This window comes from Ovis aries, chromosome 13, assembly GCF_016772045.2.
Source record: "Ovis aries strain OAR_USU_Benz2616 breed Rambouillet chromosome 13, ARS-UI_Ramb_v3.0, whole genome shotgun sequence".
Lineage (NCBI taxonomy): Eukaryota > Metazoa > Chordata > Mammalia > Artiodactyla > Bovidae > Ovis > Ovis aries.
The window spans coordinates 26,223,642-26,236,854 of NC_056066.1; positions in this window are offsets into that span (position 1 = coordinate 26,223,642).

The following is a 13,213-nucleotide window of genomic DNA, read 5'->3' on the forward strand; positions in this document are numbered from 1 at the left end:
ATGAACTGGATAAAATGTAATGCATTTGGATACTCTCTCCCCTTTACTCCTCTTCAGCTCTTGGTTTTGATACAGGGATAGAATAAAAGGAGGAATAGTATACTTATTTTGCTCTGAAGAATTTTCATTCACCCTAGTGCTTCAGAAATGTTTAAAACCACTTGTGCCTATCCTGCTTGGAATGTGCTGTGCTGTGCTCCGCTGTCACTTCAGTCATGTCTGATTCTTTGAGATGCTATGCACGGTGGCCCGCCAGGCTCCTCTGTCCATGGGATTTTCCAGGCAAGAATACTGAAGTGGGTTGTCATGCCCTCCTTCAGGGGATCTTCCCCACCCAGGGATCAAACCCGCATCTCTTAGGTCTCTGCATTGGCCAGGGGGAAGGTTTTTCACCACTAATACCACCTGAAAAACCCTCTGCTAGAAATATAGTCTCACAAAAACTGAGGAAAATGTCCTTGAATGTTTTAGCTCAATTTTCAAAATGAATTTTCTTCAAACTGAATGACCTGAACTCCTTATTCAATTTGTTTGCCTTATTCAATTTTCATCTACATATAAACTAGGGTATAGAGAAAAGATTCTTTTTCCACCCCCCATACAATCATAAAACAGAAAACACTGGACAGGGTGTGAATAAATAATAACCATTGCAAGTATTTCTACAGCTTGAGAATCTTCGATGGGTCAGTGCTACCAAAATTGGAGGATTGGTTTTAGATTCCACCTTGAAGAAAGTCTTCTCTGTAGAAAGATGTTAACCACCCCACACCATGATCCCTCTACCAGCTCCGTCCCCTGCCAATTTCTGCAGAGTAGAATCTTATCTGATGGATGGGACATGGACATATCAACATTAGTTCTCCTGCTAGAGGGCCACTCAGCTGCAGCAATGTGGGCTCAGAATTTTGCAGGAGTATCAGAGGAGACTAGCCAATCCTAAAGGAAATAAACTGAATATTCATTGGAAGGACTGAGGATGAAGCTGAGACTCCAGTACTTTGGCAACCTGATGCAAAGTGTGGACTCATGACAGAAGACCCTGGTGCTGGGAGAGAGTGAAGGCAAAAGGAGAAGGGGCCGGCAGAGGATGAGGTGGTTGGGTAGCATCACCAACGCCATAGACATGAATTTGAGCAAATTCTAGGAGATAGTGGAGGACGAAGGAGCCTGGTGTGCGGCAGTCTGTAGGGTCATAAAAAGTCAGACAAAACTTAGCAACTGAAGGACAACAACAAACAATCAGAGGAGAGTGGAGGCTCCTGTAGAAAATCTGAAATGTAGCCATCAAGCCCACCTGGAGCTTGGGCACCTGTTCAGCCCAAGATCATGTACGAGGCTGCCTGAATCAAGAAGCAGCTATTTTAGAGAGACCATAGAACATGGCCTCAGTTCTGTCGCTCTGGAGAGATCTCACAGGCTCTTTCCAGAGAGAACTAGAAACAGATGTCAGACCCACTATAGACTCTTTAGGGTACATTGGCTATGATTGACCTAGAGTGCTTTCTCTAGTATCACGATTCCTGAATATGAGTTCCCCTGTTCTTAACAAATTTGTGTTGTTTCAAAAGTCCTTCACAAACATCTTAGGGATTTCCCTGGTGGTCCGATAGTTAGGACATGGCACTTTGACTGCCTGGGCCCAGGGTTCAATCCCTGGTTGGGAAACTAAGACCTGGGAAGTTGCATTGTTGTTGCGGTGGTGGTGGTAGTCACTCAGTCGTGTCTGACTCTTTGCAACCCCATGGACTGTAGCGTGCCAGCCTCCTCTGCCCTCCTCCTCCTTCTGCCCTCAATCTTTCCCAATCATCACCCAAAACAGACTCAGAAAGTACCTTTGGGCTCATCAGATTTGTTTTCCTAGTTGAGGGAATGCCTGTGTCTTTGATTGAGTTTCTTTCACAAAATACCACAGTCCAGGTGCCTCCTAAGCAACAGAAATTTATTTTTATAGTTATGGAGGCTGGAGCTCTGAGATCAGAGTGCTAGCCTAGTGGGGTGAGGGCTCTCTTCTCTGTAGCAGACTTTCCCAGTTGTGGTGGCAGGGAGTTCAGGAGCTCTCTGGAGTCTCTTGTAGAAAAGCACTAATCCCATCCTAAAGTGAAGTTGCTCATTCGTGTCTGACTCTTTGCGACACCATGAACTGTAGCCGACTAGGCTCCTCTGTCCATGTAATTTTCCAGGCAAGAGTACTGGAGTGGGTTGCCATTTCCTTCTCTAGGGGATCTTCCAGACCCAGGGATCGAACCTGGGTCTCCTGCATTGCAGGCAGATGCTTTACCATCTGAGCCACCAGGGAAGCCCAGTCCTAAGGGAATCCCATCCTAAGGGCCTCCCAAAGGTCTCACCTCCTAAAACCATCATAATGGACCTTAGGATTTAACATGAATTTGGGGGCACACAGGCATTCAGACCACAGCAGCCTCTGAACCAATAGAGAAAATGACACGTGAAAGTCAGGCTATTGAGGAAACCTCCAGGAAAGGTTTTCTTTCCCCTAACAAAGCCAGGAAAGAGTTATTTTTCCTTCTTTTCTCTAGACTGTTGTTCTTGGAGATGATGCCTGTCACTACTACCATCGAGGAATATAGCCAATACTGTTGTTGTTGTTCAGTTGCCAAGTGGTGTCCGACTCTTTGAGACCCCAAGAACTGCAGCGTGCCAGGCCTCCTTGTCCTTCACCATCTCTCGGTATTTGTCCAGGTTCGTGGCCATTGAGTCGGTGATGCCATCCAACTGTCTCATCCTCTGGAGGAGGGAATAACAAACCACTCTAGTATTCTTGCCTTGAGAACTCCAGGAATGGTACAAAGCAGAAACAGCCAAAGCTAAAGGTGGAAAAAATGTGGAAATGTAAAGCAACAGACCGTAGACATTATTGTCCAGCAGCTGGACCCACGTGGTAGCCTCCGTACTTCTGAAATTTTTTCTGACTCCACCACACCCAGCATATGCGATCTTAGTTCCCAGGTCAGGAATCGAACCTGTGCCCCCTAAAATGGAAGCTTGGATTTTTAACCACTGGACAGCCAGGGAGGTCCCTCCTTCCTTCCTGTGTTACAAAAAATATAATAATTAGCAAAATGCTTAATTGTCGTAGCCACTTTGTATCAGATTTCTATTATTTCCCATCGAAGGAACCCTTTTAAGGAGTTTCTTCTCCATCAGTTCAGTTCAGTTCAGTCGCTCAGTCATGTATGACTCTTGGGAGCTGCGACCCCATGAACCACAGCACGCCAGGCCTCCCTGGCCATCACCAACTCCCAGAGTTCACCCAAACCCATGTCCATTGAGTCAGTGATGTCATCCAGCCATCTCATCCTCTGTCGTCCCCTTCTCCTCCTGCCCTGAATCTTTTCCAGCATCAGGGTCTTTTCAAATGAGTCAGCTCTTCCCATCAGGTGGCCAAAGTATTGGAGTTTCAGCTTCAACATCAGTCCTTGCAATGAACACCCAGGACTGATCTCCTTTAGGATGGACTGGTTGGATGTCCTTGCAGTCCAAGGGATTCTCAAGAGTCTTCTCCAACACCACGAGTAGAAGTAAAGTTTGGTTAGATCATCTTCGTCTGCAGTTACAGAATGCAAGGCAGAGGGCTCTGAATGGTGGTGTAGTTAAAGGAAAAGGTAGAATCCATTGTTTTCTCCTTCCTTTCTGTGCTAGGAGCCTGTCTGTCAGGGCCAGTGATAGGATAGGCATTTACGGTACTTTCGAACATGAGCCCATTCTAGAAACAGACACTGACTGTGGGAATTCCAGATCTCAGACTGAACTGACCCCACGTTCCGTGTCCTTGGTCTTGCCCTCAGTGGACTCGAACAGTAGGAAGCTCCGTTGCTTGTGTTGTCTTTCTTTAGAAAAGGACAGAAAGTGAGCAGTGATTATCTGATCTCCCTCGTTCCTTGCTGAGATGTTTGCTTTCAGAATTAATTCATCATGAACTTACTGCTGCATGACCCACACACGTCAATTTTGTGATAATAGAGACATGCTTTGGGTTCATTCACAGTCCTCTGGAAACTTCCCAGAGCCAAGAAATCCAGCCCTTATTATTATTAACCTCTAAAACGACCCCATTACCATTTAGAAATTGTGCAGAGCATTACGATGAAGTTTATTTCAGTTCAGGACTTGATTACAATCCTGCCTTCTGCAGTAAGAGTTTCCTTGTGGCACTCCGACCATGTGGTCATTTTGCACAGGCTTTCGTAGCACTTACAGCACTTTGTTGGAGAAAATGGTCAATTAATCTCAGTTGCAACACTTCAGTTTAGTTCATCACAACCCCACCACAACGCAGTTCTAACATGATGCAGATGTTGCTGTGACCTTGGAGATGCGGGCGTTCTTCGTCCTGCAGTGATCCAGCTCACTTGTGTGCCTTTGGACTTTGCCAGAAAATTAAAGCATTCACAGGATTTATTTTTATAGGCATTTTCCCCCCTTCTTCAGTGTGTGGGAATTAAATAAATGCCTCTATTTTTGGCTTTGCTGTGGATGCTTATCTTGAGCCAAATAGAAGAATAATTCTTTATTTTAGTGTTTTTTTATTAAAAAAAATTACTTATTTATTTATTTGGCTGACCTGGGTCTTCATTGCTGTGAGTGGACTTTCCCTAGTTAAGGCAGTAGGCTTACTCTTTGCCTTGGTGTGTGAGTCATTGCAGTGGCTTCTCTTGCTCTCGAGCGTGGGTTCGGTAGCTGTGGTGCACAGGCTTAACTGCCACTCAGTATGTGGCATCTTCCTGGGCCACGGATCGAATCTATGCCCCTGCACTAGCTAGCGAAGTCTCTCTTTGTTTTAGTTTTATCTATAAAAATGGGCAGTGGAGTGAGTGGGCATTCATTCATTCAGGAACTACTGAGTACCTATCATATTCCAGACACTCTGCTAGGTTTCTGGGGACACAGAGGTGAGGAAAAGCAAGCATAGGCACATGGGGTACTTAGTTGATAATAACAAGGAAAACGATGTCTCTGATAATATAGGGTTAATTAACTATGGTTCCCAGAAAAACAGATAAATAAATTGATTGGCTAGATATATTCTAGGAAAAGAGGTAACAAAGCCATCCAGTGAGAAGTAGTGAGCTGGGGTCAACCAGATGATTTGTAATTCAGCTGGTTTCATCACATCACGCAGTTAACAAACATGATTGAGTCAATGGCGCTTGCCAGACACTGTGGTCTCTGCTGCAGGTACAGGGATGCACAAGCTCATGCCCTAGGGACAGTCACAGTTTGGACAAAAAAGCAGACCGGTAAACCAGCAATGAAAATGCTTTATAATGAGCCAATGGAAGTAACAAGCTTTATCAACAGGCTAGCTGACAGCCTCAGTCAGGTGGCTTGAGATTTTTTTTGGAGAAAAGCATGTTTGAATTCAGTCTTGAAGAAAATAAGTATTAGTTAGGGGAAGGGCCCTCCAGGCAGAGGAAATAGTGTGACCCAGCACAGAGAGGCTTCCCTGGTGGCTCAGATGGTAAAGAATCCACCTGCAATGCAGCAGGCTTGGGTTAGATCTCTCGGTCAGGAAGACTCCTTGGAAAAAGATATCACAACCCACTCCAGTATTTTTGCCTGGAGAATCCCATGGACAGAGTAGCCTGGTAGGCTACAGTCCATGGGGTTGCAAACAGTCACACACGACTGAGCAACTAAACAGCAAGTGAAGATCTTGCAGCTAGAATAAGGGTTTCAGTGTCCAGCATGGAGGCAGCAACATTGGATACCATGATGCCTGACGAGGAGACTGCATGGGTAGATTACAGTGTAAGGATGGAAGAGGGACATGAACCCAGCTCTTCAGGGGCGAGCAGAGAAGCAAGAGCCTCTGAAGGAGACCAAGGGCAGAGCCAGAGGAAGGGCCCATACCAATGTATAAATATCAATTTTGTGTTTGTTGAAAAGAGTCACCGCTGTACTTAGATCTCTCGGCAGAGTGCTGATCCGCCTTGTTATATGAGATTAGTTCTTATTTGTGAAATGGGGAAAAAGTTACCTCTCCTTTTAAACAAAATCACTGTGAGAGTGAGCTGCAGAAAGAATTGTAAAAACCTAGCATTGGAAAGTGATCCAAAGGTAGTCAATGTGCTGTGAAACCCTTTGATATAACCCTTTAAATAAATTTTGCACACTGGCAGGGCTGAATTATAATTATATTGCATTATTGTTCCTGCCATGGGCACACTTATGACCAAGTTGGTAAAGTCCCCCAGCACTTTCTGCATGCCAGGAGTATAGCAAGCTGACCCGAGGAAATGGAGCGAGGGGATTGAACTCTCATTAGATCTTTGAATTGATCAGAAATGTGAGCTGTGAGATTGTGTGCCTGCCGTTTTCTGCCTTCAGAAACCTAGGAGCTTATGTTCAAACTCCGTGTTTGAACTTTTGGAGAATGGGGTTCTAGTCTTGGAATTGAATTGTGTAGTTGAAGACTTTCATGTAAAGTATCTATGTTCAGTCATGCCTTGTGGGGTTTGTTCAAAGCAAGTGATGCTTCCTAATGTGGGGAAGATGTGCAAATCTAGATTGGGAGAATTCTCTACACCTGAGGAAGAAAATTTAGTGGTTATCACTTCATTCATATCCTAGAAAAAGAAAGACCCTGTCAGGTTATGAAATTGATCTAAGTTGACAAAACAGTTCTTTGGGAAGCAAGGTCTTTGTTGGACCTCAGAAGAGGAGTTTTTCTCTCTGGTGTCCATTCCCTATAACTTTGTGTGCCTGTCTTCACTTCTTCATCTGTGCCTGGTGTCCAAACCCCTCCATCTTTAGGCTCCTCCCCTTCCCCCGTGAGCCATGAGGTCTGACCCTATAGTTTTCCCCACTGTTGTTTCAATACCTTCTCTACTTCCTTTCTTCTGGACTTCTGTGCAAGTTGTCTTCCATTCTTGGATTACTCTCCTTTCCTCCATATAACCTGTCAGATCTTTTTCTTTAATTCCATCCTCCGCTCTTTCTTCCAAAGCCTTCTTTGTCCCCTCAACGTGACTGAACCCCACCAATGACCACACATCTTGACACCTGCCTTGAATACGAGCACTTATTTGTGTGTCAGTTTTCCTCACTAAGCTGAGACCCAAAAGGTTGGAAGTGTCGCATTCGTGGGTCGTTGGTTACCCATGAGCCCCTACAAGCTTTGTGCAGAGAAGACCTTAACAAATCCTAGTTGAATGGAACAAATAGGACTTTTTTTTTTTTTTTTTCTGGGAAAACAACCTATTTATTTTGAAATTTTGATTATTTCTTTTGTAAGATGTGCTTTTATTTATTTATTTTTAAATTGGAGTATAATTGCTTTACAATGTTATGTTAGTTTCTTCTGTACAAAAATGTATGTCTATATATATCCCCTCCCTCTTGAACCTCCCTCCTACCATCCTTATCTCACCCTGGCATTTTAACCGGATATGCTCTATAAGGACTTCTGATATTGTGAAAATTGGGCTGGAAACATTGTGAGAACAGTCTTCTTTTGGGGGAGTTCGGACTTGAAACAGCATGCACTAATGAATATTTTTAAAAGAACTTAAATGCTGTTGCAAACCTTAAAATCAGTGTCATATAATAAAACTTTTTACTTGGACTAATTTACTCATCCTCAGATTCCATACTGAGAATAATGGCGGGTGTCATGACACTCCTTGGGCTAAAAAAGGTAAGAAAAGCTTGAATTTCTAGGTGTGAGGGAGCAGTGGGTTACCTTCCTGAAGGTTCCTGCATTTGAGCTGCCCTTTGAAATGTCAGTGTAACTCTCAACTGTAGGTCAGAGAGAAATCTCCCATTTCCTTTGAACCATAGAACAAAGAAGCCCAATATTAACATGCTTGGGGATGATTATAAGAGCTGAACACTACCCGTTTGAGTATTTCAAGATTAAAAAACATGCAGTCCTTCATACACACTGTGCTGTGCTGTGCTTAGTCGCTCAGTCATGTCCAGCTCTTTGTGACCCCATGGACTGCAGCCCATCAGGCTCCTCTGTCCGTGGGGATTCTCCAGGCAAGAATACTAGAGTAGGTTGCCATACCCTCCTCCAGGGGATCTTCCCAACCCAGGAACTGAACCCAGGTGTATGGCACTGAAGGCTGATTCTTTACAGTCTAAGCCACCAGGGAAGTCCAAGAGTACTGGAATGGGTAGCCTATCTCTTCTCCAGGGGATCTTCCCAACCCAGTAATCCAACTGGGGTTTCTTGCTTTGCAGGTGGATTCTTTACTAACTGAGCTACCTGGGAAGCCCTTTGCAAAAAATAGATAATGAGAACGTACTGTATAGCATGGGGAACTCTACTCAATGTTCTGTGATGACCTAAATAGGAAGGAAATCCAAAAAAGAGGGGATCTATGTACACGTATGACTGATTCACTTTGCTGTACAGTAGAACATAACACAACATTTTAAAGCAACTATACTCTAGTAAACATTTAGAAAAAAAACATACAGTCCTGGTGTGTACTAAGTTGCTTCAGTTATGTCCAAGTCTGTGACCCTGTGAAGTGTAGCCTGTCAGGCTCCTCTGTCCATGGAATTCTCCAGGCAAGAATACTGGAGTGGGTTGCCTCGCCCTCTTCCAGAGGAATCTTCCCGATCCAGAAATTGAACCACGTCTCTTAGGTGTACTGCATTGACAGGCAAATTCTTTACCACTAGCACGACATGGGAATCCCTACAGTCCTAGGGTATGGACTGTATTTCCCCAAATCTGTTTCATTTAGAAACATTGAAAGTTATACTCTAGAAAATGGACATATAGAGTTAAATTCAAAACTAAAGGGCTACATGTTAAGATTGTAACTGGCATGAAAAATGAAAATTGAGGAAAATGAAGGATTTGAAGAGGTTAACAGGCTGGGGAGAGGAAGCAAGTTTGATTGAATTTATGTTCCATGGCCCTGAACTTCTGGAGGTTTTCACATGCTGTCATTAGTCATAGAAGAAACAGGTCATCTGGATGCCTGACTGATATTTTTACATCTCACTCAGATAATGCTGCATGTTTTTACTGGATTTATGAAACATATATATGGAATCCATGACTCTTAGCAATGATGGAGGCTGTTTTTCAAATGGTAACATGAAAGCTTAGAGGCAAAATGAAAGCTTTATATTTTATTCTTCAAAGATTTTTGAGCTAATGGGTGGATTCAATGCTCATACATCTGCTCTGTGATACGGAGGTGATGGTAATATCCATTCATAGGGCCACTGAGAGCTACATGAGATGATACCTGGGTGGCATTTATTAATAGAACAGTCCTGAGGACATGGTGATGTGCAGTAATGTTAGCCATTTTATGATTTTTTTAAAGCAAGGCAACTGAGGGCAAATTTTGTTTTGTATTAATCGAGTGCTCTGAGAATATTGGCTGGAACACAGAATTGGGAGCTCTTGGGAATCTGAATCTCACAATTCTTATTCTTGGAAGTCAAGTTCCCTTGCCATTAGTGGGATCTCAGTTCCTCACCATCTCTAGAATAACCCACATGCATCGCCACACACTCATTACTTGCCCAGAATCCTTTCCCTCTGAATTACCAAGAAGAGGCTAGAGCCATTGAATAAAAGGGGCTGGGAATTCCTTGGTGGTTGGTGGTTAAGACTACCTTCCTGTGCAGGGGGTCCAGGTTCAATCCCTGGTCAGGGAGCCAAGATACGTCCTATACGTCTCCAGGCCCAAAAACCCGAAACATAAAACAAAGGCAATATTGTAATAAATTCAATAAAGGCTTTAAAAATGGTCCATATTAAAAAAAATCTTTTAAAAAAGGAAGGGGGTTTAATATCTTGGAAACTAGGCTGAAGACACAGCTGCTGACCAAGAGATCCAATCGGATGACACTTGCCCACTGGGAGTCTCACAATTCAGCTAAGGAGCCAAGATGTCAAATGCAGGGCTAGCTAAATGACACTGCAGAGCTAAACAGAATGAGACTAAGAGAGCGCCAGCAAGGCTCTAAGGACCCTAGATGAGCTGGGCTGAGCTGCAGGAGGTGGTGGGGCAAGGTAGATCAGAGGGAGGTGAGGACCTTCAGGCAGGGAGGTCTGGAAGGCTGGAAGGAATCCGTTAGTCACTTTTAGTATCTTGCAAACATTTAAAAATCTTGGGCAGGTGCAGGAAATATTTATCCTTCAAATTAAAGAATACATTCAAGAGTAGAAATATGATGTGTTTTGGAGGCTGGCTAACCAATAAAAGATAAGACAAATGCTTGACAGTGTGGCCCCAGTTTTGTGAGGTCTGTTGTATGCCTTCAAACTCACCCCATGAGTCTGGGTTTGGCATTTCTTTCTGGACTGGCAGACTCTCTGGTGGAAAAGAAGGAAATCTTTTCAAGAGATTCTTTGCCCCCAAAGAAATTTCTGTGGGGAAAGTGCAGGAGAGCAACTCAAGAGCTTACTGTTCTTGGATTATTAAGTGGTACCTGGGCTTCTGAGCTGCTGAGAAGCTGCCATTCCTCTTCAGGAAGTGCTGGCTTTCCCTACAGCCGTGGTTACCTAGAGCAGGAAACCAGGGATGGAAGGAACTGGAATTTTTTCCTTCCAAACTCAACCTTTGCTGGTATCCTGATGATCAGAAATAAGCATCTGTTAAGGGATGGTGACAATCTGCCTGTATTTTACTCATTCATTGGTTTTCTTGCTGAGGGGAAAATGATTTATTCTATATGTAATTAGGCAGCTGATTTCCCAGTATCTACAGTTGAAGTCTAAAATTATTCACTTCAAATATTTGCATCATCTTTCTTTTTTCCTTTGATACTGGTGAGAACTAGTATATTTATGTTTTCTTGCTGGCTTAAGATGCTAATTGATGTCCGCAAGGCACAGACGGGAACTGTTGGAGATGTGACAGTCAGGATGTTGGTTTCTAGCGCGGGAGCCCACAATTACTCTTGTGTCTTCAGGCGCCACAACAGAGGTGGCCAACTCGTTTGTGGGGAGAGTGTGTTACTTGTCTTAGACCATTGGTCCAAAGAAGAGACTAGATGGGGTGGAATGTGCTCCAACCCAGTTCTGCTGTGAACTATGACATAGTTGTATGCATGCGTGCTCCGTCACTTCAGTCATGTCCAACTCTTTGAGACCCTATGGACTGTAGCCCACCGGGATCCTCCCTCCAAGGGATTCTTCAGGCAAGAATACTGGAGTGGGTTGCCACACCTTCCTCCAGGGGATCTTCCTGACCCAGGGATGGAACTCACGTCTCATGTCTCCTGCATTGGCAGGTGGGTACTTTACCACTAGCGCCACCTGGGAAGCCCACGACATTCTTGACAGTGACAGTGACAGTGAAGTCGCTCAGTCGTGTCCGACTCTTCGCGACCCCATGGACTGTAGCCTACCAGGCTCCTCTGTCCATGGGATTTTCCAGGCAATAGTCCTGGGGTGGATTGCCCGTCCCCTTCTTACGACAACTGAAATTGATTGAAGGATGAAGGTGGCTGGAATTATTAACCCATCAATCAAGAGGAAGTTTTAATGGATCACATCAAGTGTGTCTTAAATGTTGTGAATATAACCAAGTGGTCCTGTCTTCAGAAAAGTCTGATTTGGTAAAAGACCTAACACATTTGTCCATAGGAAACTGAAGAACAGAAACAGATGAGGACAAGTTCAGCCTAAGGTGGCCCTGGCACCATATTTATGGAGCAACTGCCCTGGAGAGCACTCATGGTGGGCACGTGGGAGGTGGTCCCCCTCTTCAGGTTTTTATAAGTGGCATCTGGGGAAGCAGAATATGAGGGCGTAAATGATAGACAACTACCAGAGCATTAAGTAGTGTTAGTATTATACAATGGGTCAAAGTTTCAGTGAAAGGGATGGCATTTGAAACTGATTCTTGAGATAACAGTATATTTAATGATGCAGAAAGCATAGGCTGTAGAAAATCACAGGAGGTAGATCTCTGAGGGAGCTCTAAAAATAGAACTACCGTATGCTTCAGCAATCCCACACTGGGGCATATATCTGGAGAAAAACAATTGAAAAACATATGCACCCCTATGTTCATAGCACTACTATTTGCAATAACCAAGACATGGAAGCAGCCTAAATGTCCGTTGACAGATCAACAGATAAAGAAGACATAGTACACGTGTACAGTGGAATATTTTTCACCCATAAAAAGTGAAATCATGCCATTTGCAGCAAGGTGAATAGACCTAGAGATAATCATATTCAGCGAAGTAAGCAGACAAATGTTAAATGATGCCACTTATATGTGGAATCTAAAAAATGATCATAAATGGACTTATTTTAAACCAGAAACAGCCTCACAGACTTAGAAAACAAACTTGTGGTTACCAAAGGGCAAAGGTGGGATACATTAGGAGTTTGGGGTTAACCACTGTAAATAAAATAAATCAATAAGGACCTACTGCATAGCACAGGGAACTATACTCAGTATTTTGTAATAACCTAAATGGGAAAAGAGTCTGAAAAAGAATAGATATATGTATAAATATAACTGAATCACTATGCTGTATTCCTGAACCTAATACCACATTGTAAATTAAATATACTCCAATATAAAATAAAAATTAAAAGAATTAAGCAGCACTGGCCCCAATCCCTTTTCTGTCTCTAGGAGCCTATGGATCCCCCTTCTATGACAATGACTGACAAGGTGTGATGCAGACTTACACAGCAGGTCATACTTCGTAAGGCTGACAAAATCTGATGGATTCCAGAAAATGCCAGAGGGCAGCTGTTACAAGATTTATTTCCCAGAGGCCTCTCTTTGTCAATGACCGACTGATTCAGTCATGTTGGGTTTTTAGTGAAGAAATGAAGATGAAGCTTCTTTAAAAATGTCTTAAAACTGCCACAATATTGCAAAGTAATTAGCTTCCAATTAAAATAAAAAGAAATGTCTTAGCAAACAGAATTAGGCCAGCAAACTTTTGACACAGTTTGTGGAAGATTTTTTATGAGATAATATAAAAGGAACCCCTGTATGGCAGCAAATTTTATTTCCCAAGCAATAAATAGGGGCCAAATTCATTGGTCTCTTTGGAAAGAGTTACTCAGTAAGAATAGGAACCTTACCTACCTGCCAAAAGCAAAAAGAAAAGCGCCCCAGATTCCAAGGAGATAATGTTGCTCTGGCAGGAAATCCATCCATCTGCAGTGAGGTGATGCGGCCATCGCTGAACAGCCTGGAACCTGGTGAGCAAGTGAAGCCAAGCTGAGTGCCCTCAGTGACTG